This window comes from Thalassophryne amazonica, chromosome 17, assembly GCF_902500255.1.
Source record: "Thalassophryne amazonica chromosome 17, fThaAma1.1, whole genome shotgun sequence".
In the NCBI taxonomy this organism is placed as follows: domain Eukaryota; kingdom Metazoa; phylum Chordata; class Actinopteri; order Batrachoidiformes; family Batrachoididae; genus Thalassophryne; species Thalassophryne amazonica.
Genome location: NC_047119.1, coordinates 38,059,113 through 38,086,766, shown reverse-complemented (window position 1 = coordinate 38,086,766; position 27,654 = coordinate 38,059,113). Strand labels below are relative to the sequence as shown.

Here is a 27,654-nt window from a genome sequence, read left to right as displayed (position 1 = left end):
GATTTTTAAGCATGCTGTTTTGCATTTTTATGTTTTTGTTCATTTAAATTTTAAATGTAGAGCTAATACTAATCGACTATTTTGGCATTGTTATGTTACTTTAAAAAACTATAAACCTATAAATACTTTCCTATTAAGAACTGGTGCAATTTGGTGCTGGTGTGAAGCCAGAATGACTTCAAGCATTAAGATGTTACTTGTAAAAAGTCAGTAATCGTGTTTATGTGCATAACTGTGTACTGACGTTGAATTCCAAAATTCTAAAAGTTATATAGTGCTCTTAAATTAGCTTTGCTGCCATTGCTTTTTGGCTTCACTGATCTCAGCTGGCTCAGGTCCGACTCCATTCACGGGCTTCCAGAACAAGAATGCCACACAGTTCCCATGGTAAATTACATTTACATTTACACTTCAACCCTCATCTACAACACATTGAATGCTACAGGATGCAAATCTTATGCATGGTGTCAGGAAAAATAAACTACAAGGCGAAGAGGGCTCCAATGGTGCCGGCCTCAGCTGCAGTAACAAAAAACAGTTATTCAGGTAAAATATAGCAGAAATTCTGCTGAAACAGCACTGGCAATTACAATCCACGTACAGTGCCATCGGGTTCTTAGAAAAGTATCTGTACAACTCTGAACCAGAGCAAATGTCAGGCCGGCTAGAGTTTGGCATAAATGATATGAAGCCAAGTTCCAGGAGCAATGTCTGTGCTTTGTGAGACGACCATTGCTCCAAACAAGTAATTTAAAGAAAGAGGAAAATGCATTCCAAGCAAACCACAAGTCCACCCAAGTGGTGGCAAAGGAACAAATCTTCTTTCCAGAAACTGTTCTCTGTCTGTCCCGTCACATCTGTGCCTGCTCAAAGTTTTACTGCCATGAGGCAAAAATTCCTCTCCCCAATATATGCAAATATGTGCTATAAATTTGAGAAAATTAAACTGTAATGGAGGAAAATTATGATTATGTCCATTTCCTCTTCATTCAAGCTAAACTTGTGGTGTATATATGGTCAACGTGATTTTCTTAAACTTTTAAATTCGGATTTCTTGAATTATGTGACGTGGACAAAAACATTTGCGGTTTTGGCTTATGTCATTTTGAATCTGGATTACAGCTTAATTTTGTTTTGGAAACTAATAATAATGAAAATTAGAGTTGCACTCATTACAGGAAATTATTTTCCAAAGCTCACCCCCAACCTACATGAATCATTTTTTTTTTCTTTCTGTACACTCATTTATGCCACCTGCAGTATTTTGCTGTCGTTTATTTTTAAAAAAAGTTTCTGATTGTATTTATTTATATTTTTTACACACACAAGATAGCACTGCCACACTGGAAGATGGCATAGTCTTTCCCTTAGAGACACAAAACATTTTGCCATGGTAACTGGCAGAAAATAAAATATGAAGTGTGACATTCAGTTTCATTTTACTGTCAAAGATACCAGGTGCGAGTAACAGGACATAAGTAAGTTGATTTTTGGTTGTCAGCCCATCTTATTTTTTGCCAAAAGTTAACGTCTCAAATAAATAAACATTTGAGATCGTGCCACACATTTGAGCAGATTTTGTCACCATCTAGGAGGCAATGTGAGCATTTCAGGGCTGCTGGCACATTCCTACTTGAAACAACACATAATTTTTTTTTTCCCACACGCAGAGCTTTGACCTCTCAGTATTAATGTATATAAGTGTTGATTTTGAGAGTTTTACAATTCTTGGATTTTAAGATATGAAAGTTTTCTGGAAGGACCTGCAGAAGAACAGAGTTTCTCCTAATAAGTACAACTTACATTTGTGCAATCAATGACAAAAAGTAGTCAAATAGGCAGCTGTGACTTGAAAATTCTTGTTTGCTTTGAAGCCACTATTTGAAAAAAATAACAACCAAGTTGAGATTCAACTTCATGTGGATATATTCAACATGACATTTCTTGGAACTTTTTCTTTTTTAGCTTTTTGTGTTGATTATTGAAGGAGGGGTGGTGGCCAAGTGGTTAATGCCCTTGGTTTCAGTTCAGAAGGTTCCGGGCTCAAATCCCACCCCTACCACATTTCTCCATGTAATGTGGAGTTGCATCAGGAAGGGCATCCGGCGTAAAACCTGTGCCAATTCAACATGGATTTGCTGTGGCAACCCCGAGTGCAAACAAGGGAGCAGCCGAAGGGACTTACTTTTTTGTGTTGATTATTGAAGCATGCCTTGTAAGCAGTTGATATTTCAAATTCTGCGGGGGTGATGTGCTTCTCTTAGCTGCGAGCGCTGCACAAAGTTAAGTGAAAATGTTGCTTCTGCAGCGTTTATGTTTACTCTCTTAGACCACTGGACATGTGAGTAAAATGCATTTTTATCTTTTTAACATTCTGTATTTTTGTTCTCCCCAGACCACACAGTAATATCTTTGCATTTTTTCATATTTTATTCATAGACAAAAATTATAATCTTACAATTAATTCCCACCTCCACCACCAGATCATCCCCACCTGTCTTATTGCAAAGCGACATTGACGCTGTTGTGCTTAGATAAATATGGATTTATAACAGTGCAAACAGATTAAAAACCAGACATTGTGTTCCGCGCTTAATGGCTGCTTTACATGTGGATTTGCATGAATGGCTCAACAAGCCAGTAAACCATGAGAAACACTCGACATGAAAGGCATCGTCTGTGCACCAAGGAAATTCTGGTGACAACTAACTACAAAAAGAAAAGAAGGAAGGGGAAAAAAAAATCACCCCAAACTCGGTGGGTTATCTTGAGGGAGCGTGACCCCTGTGACACTGATAGGATTGCAGACAAAAAAAAAAAAGCACTTAGTTTGTGCACCAATTCTCTGCAACTTTCTTTCATTAACTTTTCTTTAGGACGTGATTGTTGTCGTGGCAGAGAAGCTGCAGACGTGATGGATGTCTGGTTGCTCCCTTTTGCTGTTGGAGGCAGCTCGCCTTAATGCATCTTTAAGAGAATCAAGTGAATAAAACTAACCACCAAAATATAAAAAAGGGAGGCTCTCTTCTTGCAACCACACGGTGCTTTATCAACACCCAATATTTTACACTCCATAAAACCTCACATAAAAATCTGTTTCTCTTCACATCGCATTGCTGGCAGAACTGGAAGGCAACCAGTGAAACCAGTCACTCAGTCTCCCGTTCTCTTTGTCTGACATGCCTTTCTGATGTCAGGCCAAACATGTGATTTCCTTTAACCGCTGCCCCGGAGCAGCTGATAGCTGAGAATTTGTCTCGCTGGCTGGGCAGCGTTGGACGCAAGCACAAATGTTTAGTTAATTTACTATCAATGGAAAGTGAGGGGAGGTGTATGGCTGGCTTGAGGAACTGTGTAAATCAGCGTGTCTAAGGCCAAACTCAAGAGCATAGTGATGGTTTCACTGAACCTGTGATGAACTGGTTTAAGGCTTTTTTTTTTTAAGGTCAGGGGGTAACGGTCTGGTTTTCAGGCTTACTTCCAGTTTCTTCCTGGTCTGCATATCAGGACGTATTAATAATCATTTATAACAACAAGGCTAGATAGGGCCAAAACAAGGACACGCTTACTGAGACAACACATGGTCTCAATTCATAGAACGCCTGCAGAAGAAAAAATTATTGCAGTGAAAACATGCCACACAACAGCTGTGATATTTGATATGGTTCTACAGCTAATATCTAATAATGGACAAAAAGCAGACAAACTGTGCCAACAAGAATGGAAAATGCAACAAATCCTTTCCACGAGTACCTGACACATACTGTCAAACATTCTTTAGAGGCTTTACCGACTAAAGGGTCATAAGAAGCACTTATGAACAAGTATGGGTACAAAAGAGTGCAACGAAGAAGACATGATGCCAGTAGGGATGCTGAAACAAAGCGATTGAAGAAAAGAGCATTTTTCATGAACAGTGTTGCAAGACCATCTGATAGGAAATGTTTCTACTGCCATCTAGAGAAGAACTGCTGATATTTTGTGCAGTGGGCAGCATGGTGGTTTAGTGGTTAGCACTGGTGCCTTACAGCAAGAAGGTCATGGGATTGATTCCTGGCCTTTCTGTGTGGAGTTTGCATATGTCTGAGTGGGTTTCCTCCAGGCACTCTGGTTTCCTCCCACAATCAAAAACATGCTTATTTAGGGTCTGCTCTGTTCTCTGCCCCTCACCAAGGCAGCGTCTCTACATCTGGAGTTGGTTCCCGAGTGTTGGACTGTGGCTGCCCACTGCTCCTAGTGGTTAGATTGTGTCTAACTGTAATTAGGATGGGTTAAATGCTGAAGTTTTGTTGTATGTATATATGTGCAATGGCAATAAGGTTTCTATTCTATTCTGTTCTATTCAAAGGAACCAGAGGTCTCTCCAAAGAGTTCCTTGATATCACTTGATTGGTGTGGTTTCAAATGAGCAGTAGAGTAGTGAGATCCAGAGGTCCATTGCAGGCATCCCAAGGGACCATCAACATTACAACCATTTTTCAAAGCATAATCCAGGACACAAGTGCCTTTTCTGAGGATTCCAGTGACTGGATCAGGCCGAGTGGACAACCGTATGAAACCTGACTGTAGCACTTCAGTGCTTACATTTGGAGGATACGGGTGGGCTGCAAGTCTCCTTAGAGGGTTGGTAGGCACTACCCAAAGCGGTTCCATTTGGTGGAGGTGCAGCCACACTTAGAACTATTGCATACAACCAAATTTGACCCAAACATTTGAGCCATAAATCCGAATTAATTTAGCATTTAATCCTAAAGTAGGTATATATCTTGCATTTATCATGCAAGACAACTGAGGGGCAATGCATACCCTGTGCACACACAAAATGCATGTTTTGTTGTGATAGAGTGGCATAATGTCATATTTTAGTGATGGTGTCCATGTGATCTCACTTATACCATGTAATAATTAGCAGACTGACAAACTCAATCACCTCTCAAGCCCAGTTAATTGTGGAGGTGCCCTGGAAATTTGTTTTGGGAAGAATTTTCGCATTATTTCTTATTGTCTTTGTGGCATACATTTAATTTAACCTTTATTTAACCAGGTATGTCCCAATGAGATTGAGACCTCTTTTGCAAGGGAGACCTGGACAATTCTAAAGGTTCCAATTCACCTAACCTGCATGTCTTTAAATGTGGGAGTAAACCAGAACACCCAGACAAAAACCCACACAAACATGGGGAGAACATGCAAACTCCACATAGAAAGGCCACAGGTGGGAATCGATCCCATGACCTTCTTGCTGTGAGGCAACAGTGCTAACCACTAAGCCACCGTGCTGGCCACATACCATTTGGTTAAAAATAATTTACTGATTGATATGAGCTTTATATGAACTTTCTAGCCTTACTGGTTGTGGAGATACCTTGGAAAATGTTTCTTGCAGACTAAAGTTTTGACAACCTTGAGCTTAGACCTATCTGCTTTTAAAGTTTGTCCTCAACAGTAGTTGATTACAATAAGTCAAAGAATATTACAACCAAAATTGGTGTAAATCTGCTCACCCACTTCTAAGTTATTTTGCACATATACACACACGAGTAGTTACAAAACTGCTGTCACAGTGTAATTAAGTGCTTTCAAATGTATACTCTGGTAATACTCATAATTAACCTTGAGGGATCCATGGATTCACCAGTGGGTCCACATCAGTGTTTTTGTTTTGTTTGTTTGTTTGTTTCAATTTCAATTTATTTTCATTTATATATCACCAAATCACAACAAGGTTGCCTCAAGACGCTTCACACAAGTAAGGTCTAACCTTACCAATCCCCAGAGCAACAGTGTTAAGGAAAAACTCCCTCTGAGGAAGAAACCTCAAGCAGACCAGACTCAAAGGGGTGACCCTCTGCTTGGGCTTTGTTTGTTTTTTTAAGTTTAGCTGCATGTTTTCAGTGCAGCAATGAGTGGTGTGACCTTCTCACTCCCTCCAAGCACTTAACCTTGCACAGAAGGATATTGGGGAGTAACAAAACAATCCCGTCCCCTGTTGAATACAGTCGGAGCGTAATGGTGATGCGTTGCGGACTTTAAAAGGCAGCAGTCTGTGTGTGCAGATGTTTGCAGTAGGTTGATTCCACTGCTCAACACATCTAAAGATGCACATTAGAGTCTTCACTTAACCCAGTCTGCTTGTTTATGGAGCATGTGAGGGATATGAAAAGTTCAAACCCACAGTAACGCTGAAGAAGTACACTGTGACGCAGTACCTGCAGTGAATCATTCAGTCTACATCGAAGCCATCTCATCTTCATCTGCCTCAGACTGTGTCAGCATGTCCAACGGGACACTGTGGCACGTCGTGTGCACCAAATCACAACCTAATCGCATGCTTGCCACCACTCCACCCATGGTGCTCAGCCTCTGTTGGCACGTGTGATAACATGACTTTGAAGGGTGTTTGATGGTATCAGCAGCAAAAACCACAAAAGGACTGGCCCGATCTGAGTTAGCTGAATGTTTGAACTATCTGTTTGTCACGGTGATGACAGATGTAAGGATAATTAGCAGGGCATCGGTCGGCACACATCCAGACACTGACGCCTTCGCGTGTGCGTTGTTTAAGTCTGTGTCTCAGCTCACGCTTCTTGATGAATATCTATGTCTTTTCATTTTGAACAGTTTCCTGGCAGATGCCTGTTTGTTATGACTGTGCATGCGACTACACTTTTGCTGCAAAGACTAGCTAAGTTGAGAGGTCTGAAACAGAAGGTCCAGGGGCCGGATACAGCACACTAACTAAAGGAGTATGGCCACTGGAGTCCCTTAACATTTACTCTTAATTCTGGCCATTGTTATCGTTTTCTTTTGGGTTGCAAATTTTACACAATTTTATATGTTGGCTGATAATTAGATTTTTTTTTTTTTAATCAGTTGGGTGATTGTTTCAACCAATCACAAACTGCTGTTTGCTGGATGAGTCCAGCCAATCTGATCTGATAATATGGTAACCATTACCAATGGTGCCTGTTAACAATGGGATGAGAATTAATGTAACATTGTGCCTTTTTTTGCAGAGCAGGAAGCTCAGCAGAGTAGAAGTTGGGATACCAATATCTCAACCTGGGTTCGTGCCCCAGTCACATGACCTCTTTGTGTCATTGGGCAAATTATAGCCCCTTCATCTGTATTGTCTCAGTAAACTTAGCTGTAAATGGGTGCTGCCTAGGCTGCAGAAACAACCTGCGATGGACCGATGTCCCATCCAGGCATCTGGACATTAAAGCCCCGTTTACACATAGACCGTAAGAGCTCCTGGAAGCGTCCCGGAAGAGTTTTTGGCCGTCTTAAGGATCACACGCCGTTGTTAACGCCGGCACTAGGGGGCGTGGCTTAGTTCCGGCTTTACCGGGAATCGTCGAAAAAATTATTCAACATGTCGAATAATTCCAGGAGCGCTCCCGGAGACGATGGAGACAACGCGAACAACGGCGTTTTATACTTTTTAATCGTTGTTTCATCCTGCCCCTTCCTGTAGTGCCGCAGCTTACACCGCCATAACTGGCAGCCGGCGTTGTATCCCTAATCAACAGCGTGTAAAATGGCGATAGAGCCCACATCGGCGTCCTCAAGGGCGTTTTAACAGGGCGACATAGGCAGACAAAACGGCGGCGCTAGTGGACAGTACGCCGTTCTAAAAGCCACCTCCCGGTTAATGGCGTTCCAAACCGCCGATAGGCGGCGGGCAATGTAAAACACTAGCGCGCTGCATGCAGGCCTCTCACTCGCGACCAGCTCCAGATATTTTTGCAGAGAAGCTCCAGTATGCCTCCTAAAAGAAAATTGGCAGCGGCAAGGACTTACCAAGTCTGGTTCAGAAGCAGAGGGTAGCCCTGTGGTGGAGAGGGAAAGGAAGGAGAAGAAAAGGCTGAGGATGATCTCCCTCCCCCTGAAGTGACAGAGGCTTCAGCCTATTATACTCTGGGGGCGGTGCCTATATGCAAAAGTTCCTGGAGTAATGCAGGATTTGCCTGGATAAATCCAGAGGTACACAGGGCATTATCGGCGGCAGCAGAACACAGCCGTTCTCACGCATGTCTTAACCTGCGATTGTAAAGGATAGAACTGGGTATTAACCCCCGCTGCCTGACGTGTGCCAGATGCTACGGCGTGAAAACGCCGCTTTATTCGGCGGATTTAGTGGCGTTTTATCCGCGTATTTGCGGATAGTACGGCGGCCAAAACGCTGGCAAAATGCTCCGCCCCTTTCCACCGCGAAAACAGCTGGAACTACCGCGAACTTCGGTCTACGTACTGCCTGCCGACAAAACCATCTATGTGTAAACTAGGCTTAAGGAATCTGAGGACAAACACACGCACCAATTGGCCTTGGGGCGTACAGAAGACTTACTCCTTCTTATTTAGAAAAAACAGAAAGATGTGGTTGATTCATTGTTAAATGCCAACAACAAATCCTTCAAAACCTAAAAACACCATTTTATAATTGCTATTTCTCAACAAAATGGCAACATATTGATATTGACAGAATGGTTGCCTTCTCTAAACCAACATGCACCCAGGTGTAACATTTTATGATGCTGTGGCCATCAAAAGCACAAAATAGCCTCTGTGCTAAAACGTAGCACCTTCAATTCCTGACGATGTCACTTCTGGGAGGGCCTTGAATTTGAAAGTCCTTCATTATGTTCTATCATTCGATCCAAAATATTGGTCCTTTATTTAATTTTCAGTAGAACAGTAAAACTAAACTGTCATTGTATCAACTGGATATTCGCACTCCCCAGACAACAGCAAAAGTCCCAATGCTTTTGTATTTTTCTTCCATGTAATAAACACTGTATTTTTGCTCACATCGGACAAAACATCCTGTCCGATCGCAATGCATTTCCATTAAAAACCCCTCGCAAATACCGGACAGAGCAGTCTGGATGTGCCCAGTAACAGAGGTACAAAATGAAGTTCAGCACTACCACTTGCCCATTTGAGGAAAGTGGGTACTGTATTTCCTTCATTAAAAGTCCAGGTGTTTATTTTTTTCAAACCGTGCTCAGACCTGGCACCTAAACTAGGCAAGCAATACAAAATGCTGCTTGTTGCCTGCACTGTAATATGGTGTTAAGTTTCAGGTATATCCCTGGGTGTGGCGAGCCAAAGACAACCGCTCACATCAGAGCCCTTTGCATGGCTGTGAACCCGCGCACCTGCAAAACGATGGAGACCACAAGGGCTGTGATTAGTCACTTTTCTGGTTTTACTCCTTCCTCTCCTCTCATATTTTAAAAGATTATGCAGTGCACATGCGTATTTCATTTTGATCATGGATCAAATATGTTTGGCAGAAAAGTCTGTAAATTTGACCAATTTTACAACACTGAGTCTAAAAACTACAAAGACGCTCAAATGACTCACAATTCATGGAGGAATTGTATGAAGAAGTGGAGATTGTTGAGGGACAAATTGATGCAGAAAAAGCCACTGTTCCTGCTGTAAATTGCATTGACACCCACGAATACAATGGAGAACTTTAAAAGGGTCACGCGTACGTCGATGTCATTGGATGGCCACAGAGTTACGGAGTTGCAGAAACATAAATCAGGCACAGTGGACTTAGAAAAAAGAGTGACACAACTAAATGTAATCTTTTTAATGCACATAATGTCCAGCGCTTATGTAAGGCAGGCATTTATTTTTTCAGATGAAGTTTTGTAAATGAGGCAGGTCCCTATTCAAGGTCAGGCATACAATCAAGGAAATACGTAAGCCTAATTGGTGCTGGAGATTCCCCGTAGACTGTTTGGCACCTTCTGATTGTAACTAATCCATTACAGACATATAACGGAATTTGTCTAACAAATTTTGTCCATTTTCTACATATAGTGGATTTTGTCCTTTTTATGCATATAGCAGATTTAAATTATAACTGACAAAATTCGCTGGTCCACCTAAATCCATTATATGCGAGTTTTACTGTAGTATGCTTGTATTGCCCACCTCTGCATACTGTAGTATGCAGAGGTGGGCGATACCAGGAAATTTGGTATTGATCCAATACCAAGTAAATACAGGCCCAGTATTGCCGATACCGATACTTTTTCATATTTAAGCTTCATAGATCCAAAGTATCCAAAAGACCTAGGATAGAATTTTGCCAAACATTGTATGTGACAACAAAATACTTTATTATCACAATCAACATTTTTGTTTAAAAAAATCAACACAACTTAAAACAAAATCTCCTGAGGTAGAGGGCTGACAAACCACAATACAACAAAATTAACACACCACAACAAAATTGGCCGGCGCAGCTGAGTCACGTGACAGCGCAACAACAAAAGACCAGAGGGGGGAGGGTGCGCTGCTCTTACAGACAGAGAGTAGACTTTGATGAATCTGCCTGCGCAGCAGTCAGTGCGTGCGGGAGAGAATAAAAGCTTCAGTATCGACCTTTTTACACGAATACCAGCGTTGGCATCGATATTATTGATATTAGGATCAATCCGCCCACCTCTAGCCTTTACTATTGGTTTGTCTTTTAAAGGAAATTTGCACAAAAATTCATAGATCATAAAGTGTTAAAAGATTAACTGGATGCATTTACAGTTTTGTGCTTTCCAAGAGTAAATTCAGACATAGAACCTTGATCTTGTATACTTTTGGTTTCATAGAAGTGTTTGTTTGTGTGATTGGTCAAGTACCACCTCGTGAGAGGGTTACCCTACTCGTACTACTTGATTGTTTTGTATTTCAGTCTACTTTTTGCATTGAAGAGAGTTTATATGAGATCAACCATGATCTGCATTTGTATTATTGCTCCCAAAATGTGTACAAAATTGTGATAAATATATATTCCATCTTTGGGATGACAATTGCTCTCAGTGGGAAGAAACAAACTTGTGGGCAGACAAAAGAGGAAATAGGTAAAATGTGTAAGTTACAGGAGTCCAAGAAGAAGCTGGAGGGCCAAAAGTGGTGCAGCAGGCGGGAATACGCGCGGTATTCTGGTTATTATGCTGAGCTGGTTACAGTAAAATGCTGAGACACAGATTTCAGCTTCACACAGACACCAATCTACTGCCAGGTGCCAAAATCCTTCACCAAGCACCAACCAAAAAGTAGTTAAAGCAGAACTGTGTGTATGCCGTGTAGCTTATCTCTGTGTGTGCATGTGTGTGTGCATCCTTTTTGATGTATAATTAAGGATTTGGGCTTCTGTTATGGAGGTTTATGTCATCAGGTGGTAGGAAATCGAGCAGTTTTGGAGACTTTGAACGTTCCTTTCCCAGGGTGCCCAAACGAAAGTAGCTTTTTTTTTGTTTTTTTAATTTGTGGTTTGACAACCAGCAGAATGTTTTGGATATTTTGAATGTGTGAAAATCAACTCAGAACTGGAATCACTACTTTTTTAAAATTGAGAAATACTCAAGTTTAGCCAATTTCAGAACCACCCACTTTGACAGTTCTGTCACTTTCTGTCATGACGACTAAATTGTGAGTTAGTTTTTCTGCTTCTAGAAATTAAACTGCTGGACTGATTCAAACATCGGAAAATGTCAGATTGTGACTCATGCAGGGAATTGGTAACTCACTGATTAAAAGGTCACATTATGACGGTTTAAGTCCCAGCAATAATAATATTGTAAAAAGTCTTTCGATGAAAAAGTAAAAAATGCATGTCATCTCAACATATAAATGTTTCTTGTGTATTTCTACTTAGACAGAAGGGATTTTGGTTATTTTCCCTTTAGCACAATTTACAAGACAGAAAGTGAGAAACTGCAACAGCCGTATGTAGTTGTGAAAGAAAATGTCATTATGCTCAATTGGACAGTAATTATGCAGCAGTCACCATATGTACCATATGCCGCCCAATCTAAGTGGGCTTTTAATTTGCATTTAAGTGGAGAAGCACCATTTGATTCTGGGTGGATCTGACTAAAAACTACCCCAACAGCTAATTCTGCATGGGTCCAAAATTTGAAGTGAGCAAAGATGGTCAGGTTTGGGAGCATGTGCAGGTGCTACATTTTTGCCACATTCCTTGGGTCCAGAATGCCACAGGTCTACCTGTAATCTAGCCTTATCTTCCAAAAACAGGCCAACACCAGGTGATATGGTCACATCCTGTTGGCGTTGCACAGTTGCTGTAGTTGTCAGCTGTAGTTTGGGACTTGATCATGTTTGGTGGAAAAATGCACCATGTGGTTGTAGTGTCCCAGCTGATGCTGCCTCACGATGCATGTGGTCGACTGCTCATTTCACACACAGTCATTGTAGCAGTACTTAAAGATTCTCCTAGCACCAAAGATAGTTGTTGTCTTCAGTCATTTGTCCATCCTGAAAATGATCTCCAGTGTCGCACTGCTAACAGGAACTTCCGAAACAGTCCTGTAATAATTTTGAGGCCCATTGGTGCCTGTGTTTATCCCAAGATTCTGTGGTGTGAAACTGATGAGATTCTACAACTTTCCCTTTGTTGACAGTCGTACATTACTTCTCCAGCCAACAGCTGGCTGATATTTGTAGCTGGGTTGACTGGCACAGTTGTAGGTGTAGTGTTTTTTCCAAGGAAGGTGGTATTACTGTGCATTGATCCTCAACTGGTCTTCCAGCTCCTATCCCACTGATCAACCTGCACTACTATCAGGAACAAACATACACAAATTGATTTCTACATAGGACACTCTGCTGACTGTGTACACTGCAAAACTGTCCCTCTCAAAATAAGACAAATAATCTGAAATCTAGCCAAATTATCTTGTATTAAGCAAGAAAATCTGCCAGTGGGGTAAGAAAAATTTACTTGATTAGAATTCTGAAAACCAGCAAAATGTCTAGACACTGAAAAATCAAAATGTGCCTTAAAACTAGACAGAATTCTTAATTTAAGATTAGCCACTGTTATAAAATAAGGAAAACAATCTTGTTCCTTTACTTGGATGATTTGTAATCTATTGCCTTTCCTTGTTAATGCTCGAATGCAGAGATATTAGCTGGAAAAAAATATGAAGACAAAAAGTGAGATACATTTTCCCAAAATAAGACATTTCTTCTTAAATAAAAATGCTTAAAAAGATTATTTTTCTATTTTGACAAAAATTAAGTCAAATTTTCTTTAAACAAGTGTGTGTGTGTGTGTGTGTGTGTGTATATATGTATATATATGTATATATATATATATATATATATATATATATATATATATATATTACTTTCTTAGATATCATGCTGCCAATTTGCAACAAGCAAATTATATTATTTTCCCATTGTCGTTTTTGAATATTTCATGAAAAATTGCCAAAAATGTCAAAAAGAAAAAACTCCTTCCAATGTTGACCAAAGTGGGAAAACATTCTTCTTTCAATTGATCTGGTTATGGCCCAAAATGTAATGGGTTCTTTCTTGACCCTGTTCTTCTACCTGGTCAGGTCAGGTCAGGTCTGGGAGCTTTTGCTGGTGCTACACATCACTGCGTCCACCATGGAACTGCCTCAAGAACTGGATGGCAACTACCCCAGCAAACAACTGGTCCATCTTGAAAGTCTATAGACTTTCCACAGATAGATGGATATATCCATCTATCTATGGCATCCAGGTGAAATGTGGGCATCCTCTTGACTTTCTCCGGTGACTGGGGTTCTCAACACTAAATGAAAATAAATAAATGCAGTAATCCTGGTCACAACCAAACAATCAGATACAGGTGAAACCAAACCTTGGTGGAGATAATAAGACCTGACATATGCCCAGTGTGCTTCCAATCCAAAATCACCCAAATAGAAAGAGAAAAAGGAAACACTGACACTGGACACTTTCTGACCGCTGCACAGCCAAAAAGTCTGTTCTGATCCATTTTATAATTAAAAGTATTGATGTGCAGAAATGACATTGTGGAATGGGACCCAACCAGGACTCAATTACACTAATTGTACCTGACGTGTGGACTTGCAGAGACCTTCACTTGTCATCTGGAAGACATTTTGTGTGTTTTTATTGATAATGTAGTGTATTGATATTGGCTGTAGTTTATTTTTCCTGAACATTTTGATTTGAGCGTTTGAATCCAACAAAACCAACAGAAATGCAGACGGGTAGAATTTATTTGAATTGTGTCTTAAGAGACGCATCATTTTCTGAGTTTTGTGTGTTGTATTGGATCAGGAGCGAGGCCTTCAAGGGTCACAGCATCATTAGGAAATCTAGCCGTTGATGACAAAATGTTTTATTTTGAGCCATTCGGTGGGAAAGACACAATCAAAGCATTATTAATTGCTCTCTCGACATGAAATTTCATGCCTCGAGGTGAGCAGAGGTCATTCTTGTTCTTGACCCGCCGACCCTCTGTTCTTCAAGCGTCCACAAAGGACTCAGATGTCACTCATATGACAACTCTGCCCCCCCCACTTCTCCTAATCCCATTGTCTAAATGTCATCTGGCAAACAAAACGCCCGTCGAAGGCGGAACAAAACTCAGCATCCTCCATTCACAGACTGTGAGCGTCAACTCTCAAACAAGCGTCGCCACCTCCTCATTCCCCGAATGTTTTTTTTTTTTTTAAAGGGGCAGCAAACTTCTCACCCCACATCAAAGGGGATATCATAGCAAACATGGCACAGATCCGAACTCTGATACATATCCCAAGTGTGAGTGTGTGATTCGTGCATGCCGAGTATGAAAAGGCTCATTGTGGTCGTGCCAATATGGATAATTAGTGTGTATGCAGCGATGTCGTCTGCCCTGTGATCTCCTCTTGTTCGTCCGTTTGTGGGGCTCTATTGTGAGCCGAGTGGGAACGCACAAGGACACGCTGAGAGTCATGTTTGTGTCTCCTATACAAGTCTGCGTGTTATCAGAGACACCTATCAGCGTTCGTGTCTGTCTGGCTGCGGTTTCTTCATCGTCTCACCGGCGGCATCAGTGTCTCAGATGCCTCCTGATTTACGGTAGTGAAGCCCCTCGGCACCAGGATCAGGTGGCGCTGCTACCCATTGTACCAACTGAGGGTACGAGGGGTCAAGTTCACTCTGGTTGTTTACATTATAGGCCTACGTTTGTGTTCTAATCAACTGGTCTGCTGCCAGTTTTTATTTCATAGTTAAGATCACGTTTGTATTTCCCAAAGGTACCTTAATGTCTCGGAGTTTAATTCAACACAACTGCAATCCCCATTGATAAATCCACTCTCATCTCCACCAGTATTTCCAAAACCTATAAATACTTGAATGTACATTTTAGTAAATTTATGACATTAAATTAATAAAGTATATAAAAATGTTCCAAATAACAACAGTTAAATATTTGAGTAGGTTTCTTTTGTCACAGTATTTATGAAATATGAGTTGAAAAATAAATCAGTTTGGCTGTAATATGCAGAATCATTAGTCTTCAATTAGAGCTGTTATTGGGAAAATACTGACAAACACCTTCCAAGGTCCTTCTGAAGTATTTAACCCTCTGGGGTCCGACGGCATTTTTTGGACAGTTCACTCGCCTGGCATAAATGTTTTATTATTGCTGTTAACAGCTCTCCCTGCATCCCACAATCAAGTTTTATGTCTCTCTTTTTCAGGACAACCTGTGCTTTCAGAATATATATGCTTTTGTTGTGTTTTATAAGTGTAATAAAGGTTTACAAACAAAAATAAGAAAGAAAAAAGTAAAGCGGAAAATAATTTTCCACACACATTTATTCAAAACACTCAGCAAACTATAATAAAAAACTGTTTTGACACTTTATAAAGGTAATTTGAGGTCTTGTGTGAAAGACTGTACAACAAAATGGTTCCAACAATAAACACAAATGCACATTTTGAACAATATATACAAAATGGTCTATGCATTTTTTTGTCTTCATGGTAAAAGCAACAGAGTTATCCAGTAACATTCACATGCAAACTAGTGGAGCAATCCTGATAGTTACACACTCTTTGTTTGAGCACGTGAGATTGTCATCAGAGGCTCTCTGTCTGCTTCACTGATCGCTGTGTGTAATGGCGCAGGGTGCATTTGGAGCCCAATAGTATGTACTCACTGGAGCACCCAGGGGCCTATACAAATGGGCCAACTAGTAACATATCACTCCTGAAAACCATCTTTGGCTTTTCACGTGAGGTGAATCTGCCCTACGATTGGATTTTGGAAATCCATGTGATGGTGAACCAATTCCGATTGGACGCTCACATTGCACACATCATCACACAGCTTCTATGAGGAGTACAAAGATGGCCGATGGCTGGCTTGAAAGTCCGCAGAGTTAACTTTTCAGCAAAAAACAAAGTAAGTTTCTATCTCATATCATTAAAAAGTTATTTATAATTTAGTAAAGCTTGGTCTTATCTGTCATATACAGCGGCGTCAGCCCCAGAGGGTTAATCTAGTTGCAGTTGATAATTGGTAAATGTTGTCATTGTGTTTCAGCTGTTTCCTTATTTTAGTAATGTTACTGTTTTTATATAATCTGCTCTGTATGTGGCTTGGTGCTAGCTGGGTGTTAGGTGCGATGTCATGGTGCTGACATATAGCATGGGCTGAGTGCCGCCATTGTGATCAACAAGATTTATAATGTGCTTTAAATAATACACGCGTATAGTGGTTAAGGACCTGAGTGAGGGGAGTGACTTAAAGCAGTGATTCACGACAGATTTAATCATTCTCATCTCTTGAAAAGTCAATAGCGTCACATAACACAATGCTAGTGGGCTAATGTTAGCATAAAAACTCACTAGCATCACATAACACGATTCTAATAGGCTAATGTTAGCATGAAAACTCACCAGCATCACATAACACAATGCTAACGGGCTAACATCAATAAGAAAACGCGCAAACATCATATTCCCGAGGTCAGCGCTACGTCATTTTGGCAAAGTAGCCAATCCGAAGGTGAGAATTCATACTTCTGCGACTGGCCACTTGGTGAAAACTCGCTCCAGCTGTATGCTGTCCGATTGAAATCAGCCGGTTTGCTTTTGTCTCTAATTTGCTTTTAACAGCCAGCTGACAGCTATATCATTGCCTGGAACAGTGAGATTTGTAGACCAGGCTGACCTGCAATGAACACTTGTACATTAAATTGACTTTATTGACAAGTCTGACCCCTTTGAAAAGTGACCAAATTAAATACATTTGTATTGAGCTTGGCGATGTTTTCACCAACAAAACCCGCCCCTAGAGGTTAAATGCCCAGAAGACCGACCTTGAGAACAACTCAATGCTAATGGGCTAATTTTAGCATGAGCTGAGTGCCTCCATTTTTTCACAATGGGATTTATAATGTGCTTAAAAACATATTTAAGAGTTCCAATTTTGCTTAATATCTTACTGTACAACTCCAAGAATTTTACGCTGGCTGAAAAAAAAAAATGACAGTTTAACTATACGTCTGGTTTTTGAGTTTTTTGCTGGAGAGTCAGTGTGTAGCAAACAAACTGTATCGGTGAGAACTGGAGGTTTCTTGTTTTTCTTAGGAATGAGTTTTTCTAATTTACGTTTTTCTCATAAAAATAAATTCAAAGGTGATGTTTGATAGATGGCACCAAAATCAGTTGTAAAATGTTATGTCTTATAGAAATACACAAAAGGAAGGATTTTGATGTGAACGTAGTTTTTTCCTCCCTCATATGGCATTTAAAAATATGTATATTTTCATTATTTGGCTTTTAACAACACCCGGGGATGCAAAATAAAACCTGGGAAAAAGAAACTCTTTTCTTGTGACCTTCAAGGAAAACCCAGTGGCAGGTCCCATTGTAAGAAAATTCACTGAGTTCAAACGGTTGGAAGATTAACTTTGACTTTATCGAATGTCTTCTGTTCTCCTTCTGCCGTGTTTGTATGGATGAAAGGGCTCAGTGATTGGGCATTGTGCAGGATGAGGGATAAGACTATTGTCTATTGATGGAGTTTTTTTTTTTTCAGAATGCCCAGTAATATTCATTTTGCATGGTTGATGTGCCTGGTTTCTGATTTTAAACCACAAAACAAACAATACGCCTCAGCATTTTGAATTTTTTCTTAAAATTTTTGGATGTTAAGATTTTTATTATCTGTCCAAACATTTATGTTTCCAAAACATAGCTGGTGCCTCTAGTGGACCTAGTACTTGTAAAGAAAATTGCCACCTTGGGGAATAAAGGCTTTAATTCCATTACTGTCAGGTCTAACGCTTCAATTAGTGATGATTTTCAATGTGGATTAATATATATATAATTTCCTTTGAACTGTTAACTTATTTGACATTTTTCAAAAAGATATAAGAATGCTCATTTAAATTCCACAAATTCTCTCATTTCTAAATCTTAAATTCCCAGCTGCATGACACCCAAAGATATGAAATTTACAGTGACAAAAATCTGAGAAAATCTCTCATATTTGCAAAGCAGTAACAAGTCTAAATTTGACTTTTTTCCCACTTTAATAAATGGTTTAAAAATGTTAATGATCATAATAGTTGAGCATTATTTTTCTCATTATCCAATTTGTGATATGCTATAACTGCATCAGCATTGATGCTCTCTGTGTAAACCATTTAGCGTAGCATGTCATGTATTTATTATAATTTTCTTATATATTTCAACAGGTGCATGCACAGAAAGTACTTTATGTGGGGGGAAGGGGGCAGCCTGAAATAAATGTTTAATTCATGCATCAAAACTAAGTATTTCAAATTTTCTTTTATACTTGACTGATAAAAATCTTGTTTTAATCAAAGTAAAGAATGCATTTGAGCTGCCATAATAACTTTGATCTGACTTTGACTTGGAGAAGCCCTGCTGGCTTGTAAAAAGAAAAAATAAACAAGAAAAAAAGCGTGTTCTGTGTTTGTAGTAGGCGATAAAGCTGATGTGTGCTATCAGTCTTTGATGCCTTGGTATGGGTGTGTGAGCGAGTCATCCTTTATCAGCACCCAGAGATGTAAAGGGGCCTGACCTTATCACGGCGCCTCATCCTCCATCCCGGCCTCCCATTCTGCTCTTGAGATCGTCAATACCGGTGCATATACACACCCAAACAAAGCAGATCAGAGGAAATGCTCCTAAAACCGTTCAATACACCAAGCACTGAGACCCTTTGAAAAGACGGGATTCCTGCCAGTGCGGTGACGTGTGCAGACAGCTGATATCGATAAAACACCGGCCATCGATATGGTGGAAGAGGTGGAATGGTCCGATCATTGACCTGCGGCCACTTAGAGAGGGCGGCCCACCCTGGTGGTGATGAAGTCAGAGTCATTTAGTCCACACGTGCTGCAAATATGGAAAGAGTGAAAGCTTAATATCAGTCCATAAACGGAAATGACTGGGACAGTAGCGGGTGTATTTGCAGACAGCGAACGCACACGTGGGTCTTTACTTCTGTCTGCATTCTTCAAACGCATTCTTCATTAAGCTCTTTTAGCCCGGGTGCAGTTTGCACCATTGGCTAAAGTGCAGGATTGAAATAAGTAAGTTAGTTACTTCCTTCAGCTTCTCCCTTGTTTCACTCGCGGTCATCACAGCAGATCTATGGATCTGCCTGTTGATTTGGCACAAGTTTTACACCGGATGCCCTTCCTGACACAACTCCACATTCCACCCCTGACTCCAAGAAGCCTTTTGATTTTGTGGTCCAAAGGTCAAGGTCACAGGAGCATACGAGGTCTGTCCATAAAGTAACTGTCCTTTTTATTTTTTTCAAAAAGTATATGGATTTGATTCATATGTTTTTATGTCAGCCAAGCTTGAACCTTTGTGTGCATGCGTGAGTTTTTCCACGCCTGTTGGTTGCGTCATTCAACTGTGAGCACGCCTTGTGGGAGGAGTGGTCCATCCCCCTCGTCAGATTTTCATTGTCAGGAAATGGCAGAATGATTTGGGCTTTTTTCCAGCAGAATTTTTTCAGAAACTGTTAGAGACAGGCAGCTGGAAACCATTCGAAAAATGTATCTGGCTTTCGGTGAAAATTTTACGGGCTTCACAGAGAATAAGGACTGTTACTACAGCTTTAAGGACGGCCCACAATGGCGCACAGCGCGCCACGTTCCAAGCTACGACAACGAGGCAGAAACCACCAGATCATTTCTAAACGGATGGCTCTGTGGAGCCGGGACCGTCGTGTGCAATTTCTCTGGTTATCACAAGAGCTGGACATCAGCCATTTTCCGGCAGATTTCACTTTTAACAAGAGATTTTGTCATGGAAAGCCGCGCGGAGGCTTCGCACGTCACGACGGAGCCGCTGATGGAGCGAGACAAAGGAACACCTCCGTTTCGGAGTGTTAAAGGACAAGTTGGTCATGCCTATCTCGGCTTTCAGTGCTTACCAGTCGAGTGAGTATAAGAGAAATTGTGGAGAGCTGGACATGTCCCAACTTGTCCTCTAACACTCTGATGGAAAAAAAAGCCCAAATCATTCCGCCATTTCCTGACAGTGAAAATCCGACAAGGGGGCTGGACCACTCCTCCCACAAGGCGTGCTCACAGGTGAATGACGCAACCGACAGGCGTGGAAAAACTCACGCATGTGCATGAAGGTTCAAGCTTGGCTGACGTAAAAACATATGAATCAAATCCATATAGTTTTTGAAAAAAATAAAAAGGACCGTTACTTTATGGACAGACCTTGTACTAAAAACTGTAGAAAGATCAAAATTGATATCTAATTGAACTGTATCACACTGCCTGTGAGCTAAATAGAATAAGCGTTTGCTTAAAGACATTAAATCAAATGATATCTGCTCATTCAGTGAGACTCCACTGCTCTAAAGCACTCAGCAAATATCTGGTTGTTATATGAAGTTTTAAACAAGTTTTCTGGCTCATTAAATCCATCCAGGGAGTTTTTCCTTCCCACTGTAGCCAAGTGCTTGCTCACAGGGGGTCGTTTTGACCGTTGGGGTTTTACATAATTATTGTATGGCCTTGCCTTACAATATAAAGCGCCTTGGGGCAACTGTTTGTTGTGATTTGGCGCTATATAAAAAAATTGATTGAATTGATTGATTGATCAGCTGTACTGCGTTGTAAATCCTAGTCCATGTTGTCAGCGTAGCTTTTAACTCCCAGATTCCTCATGTAATTTGAGAATGTCACACAAGGAAAATAAAATCTTCTTTTCTTTCCAAAGTGATCAGCGTTCATCTCTTATTTCATCACTTTGAAGAGATGCTCTGAACATGAACTTCCACCTGCGGTGACTCGGCGATTTTTGAGGCCTAGCTTTTCCGGAGCTGGACAGGCCCACTTCAGCATGTGATTTAAGGCCGATATTTTCTCTTCAACATGTCTCCACCAGAAGAGAAGGAGAAAGCATGAATTTATGTGCTTGTTACTGTGTGGTCACAGCCCTCGTGTGTTTTAAAGCAGGGAGGGGGAAGCCAGTTTGTTACCCCAACGCATGTGTGCCTCGTTAGCTAACATGGCTATTAGCTGCTCTTAATTTCACACACTCTTTGCTTTAGAGTCACATTAATATGCTGCAAATGACACGTGACTCCAGTCGCTTCCTGCCCAACATGGTCGTGACGAAGTCCTTGACACACCTTGTGAATGTTGACACCTTGTTGCCGTGTGGAGAAAAGGGATGTGCCCAAATGTCACTTTGTCTCGATCATGTTGAGATTTATGGTGACCTGACCTCAGAAGACCAACGTAAGGGTGTCTGGAATTATCCCAGGTTGACTCCTCGGGGGAGTGACTGCTAGAGGTCAGGGTGAGCATTGCAGATTTATATGGCCGCGGCTACATGCTGCACATGCTCTTTCTCCATTTAGCTAATGGGCCTCCTGTCATAATAACTGTCCTTTAGGCTGGATGAGTTATTGGCTCATTGTCTTCCTGCTTCACTTGCTTTGGTTTTGGAAAGCAGCGAGAGCTGCAAGTTTGGTTCTTGTGTCAGGAGGGTCAGAGAGACTGAACTGTAGCACTTGTTTGCCGTTTGCATCCTTGAAGAAGACGCTGAAGATGCCTAAAGTCACCATGGAGCTACCTGTGCAGCCCTCTACAGAAAGTGAGTCTTATGGCAGATGCACATTTCTTTAGGCCATCTGTCAGAATGTCGGAAAGCATTGAAATTCCCAGTGTACAACACATGAAAAATTGTCCGGCTCTGTCACAGCTGTGCCACAGTGATTGGTGAGCAGTGTGGCGGCACATCGCCGACCAGGCAGACAACCGGTCCATGCACAATTCTCAGCAGTAGCCGTCTATCTGCCGCAACCGCTCTCACCATACAAGTGCATCTGAGTCTCCCTAAGTAACTACCTCTTTGACACAGAGTCATTCCAGTGGTACTCAAGGATCCTCCAAAGAGACCTAGTGCCAAAGTCATCCAGTCGTCACCTTAGGACACGAGTTAGCACTTCTGTCCATCAACCTCATGATTCTCTAAGGTTTTCCCAGGTGTTTTCTGATTTCAAAGATCGAGGAACAAAAGCCATAATGCCCAAAGCTCATGTTGATCGTCACTGTGGTGTTTATCTTGTTTGTTGTAACTCGATACTTACACTATAGGTACCCCTGCGGATTGGACAAGTTAATTATTTTCATGTTTTATGGTGCATGTAGTTGCATATTCATGCAGATGGAATTATTTAACCCATGAACACATTAATTCAATCCTAATATATAATAGACACTTGATATTTACACAATGTGTAATCCTAGGAGACTAAGATTACACACACACACACACACACACACACTATGAACTCCCTGAAGAGTAGATGAGGGAGTAAGATATTCGATTTGGCACACGTGTTTATATATTCCGAATAAAGTGATAACTCAAACACAACATATGATAAACACTTGATACTTACACCATGTATACCCCACATGGAGTAGATCAGCTGATTTGACATTAGGGTAGGTGTGCATGTTTCTTGTTAATAAGGATGAAGTGAATTGTCTTTGGAGTATAATAACTATACCAGCCCAGTCTCACTTTTTTTTTCGTGCTCCCGTGACAAAATGAGTCAAATTTTCGTGACTGGGTTTTTTAACTTACTATTCCTAATCCTAGTCCTACCCCCGACCCTAACCTTAACCATAACCTAATCTTACTCTTTCTCCTTCTCCCTACCCTAACCATAACCACCCCCCAGACACCCCCCCCCCCCACTTCGCTTTTAATCTCATGCAGCCATCACACAATGAAGTAGAATGAATTTGTGCTGCCGTGACAGAAATGAGGCACTTTAGAGGTTTAGAGGCATCACAATATCACGAACCAATAGATTAATGTATATTTCGTGCTGCTGAATCACGACTTTCCGTGAGACCAGGTTGGATATACATTTGATACTTACACCATCAATAACCCTGTGGAATATACAAGCTGATTAGATAATGAATTAGAGCTGTTTGATGCAAATATATGCTTATCAAGCAGAATGAAGTGCTAAACACAATATATGATAGATACTTGATACTGACACCATATATACCCTGTGGGGAGTACATCTGCTGATTAAATTTTTGACTTGTTTGGTGCACATATTTCTTATGAATGATGATGAAGTGACTATACCTCAGTAACTATACATGATAAATGCTTGATGCTTACACTGTTAATACTCCTGGGGAATAAATGCGGTTGTTTGACTAAGGTTGTTTAACACTTCAGTTTGCATATTAATGAGGATGAAGTGATTCTTCTCAATCAGCGATCACTGAAAAGTGCATTATGAAAGCAACTTTATATCCAGACTCTGTGTGTATTATGATGACACAAATAGGATGAAATATATCAGTAAATATATACTAATTTGCATAAATCATGTTTACAGCCATAACACAACAATGCTTGATGCGAGAACACATACATAGTAGAGGTGGGCGATACCAGGAATTTTGGTATTGATCTGATACCAAGTAAATACAGGCCCAGTATTGCCGATATTGATACCAATACTTTTTCATATTTAAGGTTCATAGATCCAAAGGATCCAAAAGACCTAGGATAGAATTTCGCCAAACATTGTACATGAAAAAAAACAAAAACTTTATTATCACAATCAACATTTTTGTTTAAAAAAATATCATTCAACACAACTTAAAACAAAATCTCCTGAGGTCGAGGGCTGACAAATCACAATACAAGGGTGCGCTGCTCCATGTTGTGTGACACAGCGCAGCGCTGCTCTTACAGACAGAGAGTAGACTTTGATGAATCTGCGTGTGGGAGAGAAAAACAGCTTGAGTATCGATCTTTTTTACATGAGGATCGTTCAGTATCAATACCAGCGTTGGTATCGATATTAGGATCGATCCGCCCACCTCTAATACCTAGATATTTTGTTTGCGCTTCAGATTTTTTCAAATACTACATTTTTATGAAAGTTCCTCAGAGCCTAAAACTTGGTGGGAGTTCAGCAAATTATTTTATTTTCACAATATTCCAGAAAATGAGCAGCAAAGGCATTTCCTCAATTCATTTGAATACATCATCTTGTTTCTGCACAATAACCGCCCTCATTTTGACCATCACATTTAACACAGTCGCGACTTCTATTTGAACCTTTCTTGATTCGGACCAGTGTGGCGCCTCATTTGTTAGTTAGCCTGCCGCCGTCTGCAGATTGCTGGTCAGATCCACACAGCGAACATCTGCGCTGCATTCCTTCTACGGTCACACGAATGTAAAGACGGCAGCGCGGTAGCCTCCAGCTAACCACCAGCGCTACAGATTAGCAATGCCACGCTTGCTAACAGCACAATACAAAGTGTTGAGAGGAACTAACAGGCTGTGCGCTAGCTGGCTGGATGTGAAGCAGGTGTGCCGGAAACATTAAAAAACGCAGGCATGCGTGCTCATATGGTCATCACGTGCACCTTTTAGATTTATCATGGGTTTGTCATGCAAACTTGCGTGTGCGGCTCGCGGAACACATGGGAGGTTAGAGTTCGGCTGAGCTGTGTGCCAGCAAGTAGCGCAGCCGTTAGATGAGGAGAAAAGACGGATATGAGGAAGTAATACTGCGCGGGGAAACCTAAACCTCCTGGGAGCCATCCTTCTGCCCGGCTCTGTGTATCACATTAAGAGGAACATAAAACTTTATATTGTCTTAGATGAGGTTTTAACTTTGTTTGAGACTCCAGTTCTCGCCCCTAGAATTAATGCCAGCCTCTGGACACGCAGCGAGCTGATAATCTACACTGAGGCCGATGCTAATTAAATTCTTTCAGGCCGGGTGACTTCTCCTCCTGGTGAGGTGGGCCGCCGAATGCCGGGTTTCTGGTGAAGGCTGCGTCATCTGTAATGGATGACAGTGCAAATTCATCGCTTCAGTTTATTCTTTTTTTGTGCCAAGTGTTTATTTAGGTAGTAAATCCCCAGCAGGCAGGGCCGAGCCTGTCAGTACTTACACATCGGTGTTTGAGGAAGGGATTATGAGGGATGAGAGGCTACATCCACACTAAACGAGAGAAAGAGAGGGAGGGAGAGAGAGAAAGAAAGAGGGTCCATTTACTAACAGCGGGATAGTTCTTTACCTCCGCTTTTTGTTTTGTTCTCCTGTGCCATTTAGCAAGCGCTTTTATCCGAAGTACCTCTCTGTACTGTGAGTGGACACATTTTAGCTTCGGTGACCCCGCTGGGAATGCAGCGTCCTCACCCTGCAGCCGTGGCGGCGGCGGTACACACTCTGTCGGACGAGCCTCCCCTGAACAGTAGTTTCTTTACATTCTGTGAATAACATCCCGCCTTTGTTGACAGCTGCTTCGGTTGCAGTTGCGCCACATGTCTTGCACCAAATAGTGAGTATGAAAGGCTGCAGTGTGACGAAAACACAGATCTGCTGATAGCGACAGATTTTGTCAAAGATTTCCTGCTGTTTTTCTACTGTTTCAATAAATTCAACCTTGTCGAAGTTACCAAAAACATTTTCTCCAGGCAAATCACTGAATACAGTGGCCTTTTTAACCCGAGCTCCAACTTCTGACTGTCAAAAATGAGGCCTACCTGCAAGGAAGAAGCAGCAGTTTCTTGAATGACCAGGTTCAAATAGATGCTCATGTTAAAATGTTCAACTTTAGAGCAGAAATAAACATGTTTATTGCCTGGTACAGCAAACAGTTTGGGTCTTTCCACTCTCTGTACGGAGGAGAATTTTGAATTTAAAATGCTTTAATCCATAAAGTTATGCATAATTAAGGGGGGGTTACTTTGAGTAACAGCTGGTTTAATAGTCAGTAACTGTCACAGCTAGTTTTTGTCTGGTCTTTCTGAGCATTTTCTTACAAATATCTGCAATCTGTGCAATTAATTGTGCTAATAGATCATGTAAGAAGTCTGTGCTCCAGTATTTGAGTGAAATTTTCATGTTATTTAATTTTTTATACTAATTACTTTGAGCAACTATTGGTAGCTTGATGGCGTTAGGTCCAGTTAGTTCATGATTACTCAGGAAATGATATAGTCATCATTTTTAATAACTACACCCAGGCTACCCGTTAAGAAAACCACTGCCTTGTTCCCCAAACGTGCTGTAACGGTCTGTGGAGAGTGAGGCGCGCAGTCACGCCATATTTCACTTGTGAGCGAGATTACTTTAGTTGTACTGGCTTGACTTTCACCAAACTCTGTATCTATAGTGCCACCAAGAAGGTTAGTGATTTTGGGTTCAAAAGTTCAAAGGTCAAGTTCAGTGGCGCCTACTTTGTAAAAATGTTTTGAGCGCCATGACTTATTTTTTAACTGCTTGCCTTTGCTCTAAACAGCCTGGTACAGGCATCACACACACATCAAGATTAAAGAATGGAAAGAATCACTGTGAAAGAGAGTGTGTGTGTTTTTTTAAATACCAGCACAACATTGGACACCTTGTTTTCATTGAGGACAAAGGCTGCATTAATCACCTATTTTGATGATTGATCAATTGTTTGAGTCATTCCTTTAAAAAACTAAAAATAAATAAACCCAAATTCTCTTCAGTTTCTTAAATGTGAAAATGTTCTGGTTTCTTTATATGTCAGAAAACTGAGTATCTTTTGGATATGGACAAAACAAAATATTTGAAGGCATTATCATGGCCTCTGGAAAACACTGATCAACATTTTTCACCATTTTCTGGCATTTTATGGGTCTAGCAACTAATCGATTAATGGAGAAAATAGTCGATCCGTTAATTAGTTATGAAAGTAATCATTGGTTCTTTAATAAACTGTAAGTGAAGTTACATGGGCTTCTCTCGCTCTGTTTGTTTTTTTCTGATCTTAAAAATGATTCGATCCATGACTAAAATCCGTGACCCAATCCAAACCATGAGTTCTGTGATCCATTATTGCCCTAAAAACATGCATTTCAAACCCGCATTACTACTTTTTAATTTATTGACAGTTTGGTTTAAACTTTGTTGAAAAAAATGGCAAACTTCTCAGCACAATTGATGTTTGTGTGACAGCTGTGATAAGTTCTAAGGATGTACCGTGGTTAGTTTAGGGTGAGAGCTATGTGGTAATTCCTCGCCCTTCACAAAGGCTCTAATCCCTCTGAGCTCAGGAGAAGGTGTCCGGCTGGAGAGCGGGCTTGTCAGCGCCCAGAGAATCCCTCTCCTTCCCCTCCCTTATCCCTCGCTTCCATCCATCCATCCATAGACTCGCTGCATTCCCACATTCCTCAGATAAAACGGCAGGTAGACAGGAAGAGACGCAGTTAGAAAGTGTCGGGACAGCTCCGGATCAGGGCAGTGGAGGGATGCCGGGTAAAGCCCACCATTAA

At 41.0% G+C, this 27,654-nt stretch overlaps 1 protein-coding gene and 1 long non-coding RNA gene across 2 annotated transcripts in view; one reads left to right on the top strand and one right to left on the bottom strand.

Moving 5' to 3' along the window:
• The window catches only part of LOC117529249 (ephrin-A5b-like), a 158,068-nt gene that overhangs the window by 61,981 nt on the left and 68,433 nt on the right, over positions 1 to 27,654 (top strand). The window lies entirely within an intron of this gene.
• Positions 9,251 to 10,875, bottom strand: LOC117529250. The gene is made up of 3 exons (XR_004565962.1): positions 10,864 to 10,875; positions 10,680 to 10,684; positions 9,251 to 9,337 (listed from the first exon to the last, which is right to left on the bottom strand). It is a non-coding gene; the product is annotated as an uncharacterized LOC117529250 (long non-coding RNA).